The sequence below is a fragment of the Triticum dicoccoides genome, chromosome 6A, assembly GCF_002162155.2.
Source record: "Triticum dicoccoides isolate Atlit2015 ecotype Zavitan chromosome 6A, WEW_v2.0, whole genome shotgun sequence".
Lineage (NCBI taxonomy): Eukaryota > Viridiplantae > Streptophyta > Magnoliopsida > Poales > Poaceae > Triticum > Triticum dicoccoides.
In genome coordinates, this window is record NC_041390.1 from 13,697,250 (window position 1) to 13,699,274 (window position 2,025).

Below are 2,025 nucleotides of genomic sequence, written 5' to 3' on the forward strand. Positions count from 1 at the left end.
CCCGCGCCCCTGCCCCGACGCCATCCTCGCCGCCGACCTCTCCTTAGCTTGGTCCGGCCGCCGACGCCATCCCTTTGCAAATTTTTATTCATAGATGATAGAGATCAAATGATGATTTTTTTGTTCATAGATGCATGATAGATGATCAAATGATGTTTTTTTGTTCATAGATGATCATATGATTTTTTTTAGGTTATTTTCATTTGTAGAATTTTTTTATGTATCTAGGAATATTTTTGTTTATAGATGCTAGATGATCAAATGATGAATATTTTTGTTCATAGATGATAGATGATCAAATGATGATTTTTTTGTTCATAGATGATAGATGATCAAATGATGTTTTTTTGTTCATAGATGATCATATGATTTTTTTAGGTTATTTTCATTTGTAGAAATTTTTTATGTATCTAGGAACATTTTTGTTCATAGATGATAGATGATATATATGATGATGATATATATGATGATGTTTTTTTTCATATATGCATTTTTTCATATATATGATGATGTTAGTGGAGAGGAAAAAGTAAAATAAGGAAAAGGAAAATAAGTAGAGAAAGAAGGAGAAGAAGAAGGAGAAGACGAGGAGAGGAAGAAAAGGAAGAGGAGAAGAAGAAAGGAATAGAGGAGAAGAAGAGAAAATTAGAATATATATTCTATTTTCTCTTTTCTCCTCTATTCCTTTCTTCTTCTCTTCTTTTTTTTCTTCTTTTTTTTCTTCGACACATGGGGGGGTCGAGAACGTCGGACATTCATGAGAGAGGCGAGGAAGAAGGGGAAGAAGAGGGAGAAGAAGAGGAGAGGAAGAAGAGGAAGTCTTCTCCTCTATTCTTTCTTTTCTTCTTTTTTCTTCTTCTTCTTCCTCTTTATTTTATCGAAAACGAGGGTTGTCGAGAGGTCGAGGAGCGGTAGAGGAGAAACCCTAAATAGAAAGTATCGTCGGTGTGAGATACATGTACCGTCGGTGTCGGACACTACACCCACATCCCACAAGTGGCGCGGGCTTTGACGCCCACGTCACTTGTGGGACGTGGATGTAGTGTCCGACACCGAAGGCCACATGTATCTCACACCCACGATACTTGCTAGCTATTTAGGGTTTCCTATACCGAAAAGAAGAGGAGAAATAAATAAGAAGAAGAAAAAAGAAGAAAAAGAAGAGGAGAAGAAGAAAGGAATAGTGGAGAAAAGAGAAAATAGAATCTTCTCCTCTTTTTTTTCTTCTTTTCTTCTTCTTCTTCTTCTTCTTCTTCTTCTTCTTCTTATTCTTATTAGCCGGAAGTAGAGAGAGGTTTCCTAGTGTCAAAGTATTGAAGAAATCCATGCCTTCATCATTAGCCGGAAGTAACCAGGGCATGTTGGTACGAAGTTCTGCAAAGTTGTTTTGGAATGGAGTCCCGGATAGAATAATCCGCCTTTTGGTACGAATTCAGCAAAGGCCTTCCAAATAGCGATATTCGGAAGGCTCTTGCTGAACTTTGTACCAAAAAGCGAATTAACCTATCTGGGACTCCGTTCCAGAACAACTTTGAAGAGCTTCATACCATCATGCACATGTTACTTTCGCCTAATGATGAAGACATGGTTTTGTTGAATCCCTTGACACTAGGCAACCTCCCGACCCCTCGGCGATCCTATCGAACATGAGAGGAAGAAGAGGATAAAAAAAGAAGAAGAAGAAGAAAAAAAAGAGGAGAAGAAAGAATAGAGGAGATCTTCTCCTCTATTCTTTCTTCTCCTCTTATTTTTCTTCTTCTTCCTCTTTTTTTTATCGGGAACGAGGGTCGTCGACGGACATAGATGTAGTGTCGTCGTTGTCGATATATACCCCCTCCCGATAGCTTACTATGATTAGGTAGCTAGTTCTACGTTTGGAACTAATATATCCATCTGTCATGTTTGAATAATAATTGCCATGTTGTAAATATTTGTAGAAACTATGGACGCCGCCCTAGACGAAGTAACAAAAGAAGCGTTGTTAAGGGACATAATCGCAGAAGGAAGTGATGCCATCTTGTTATT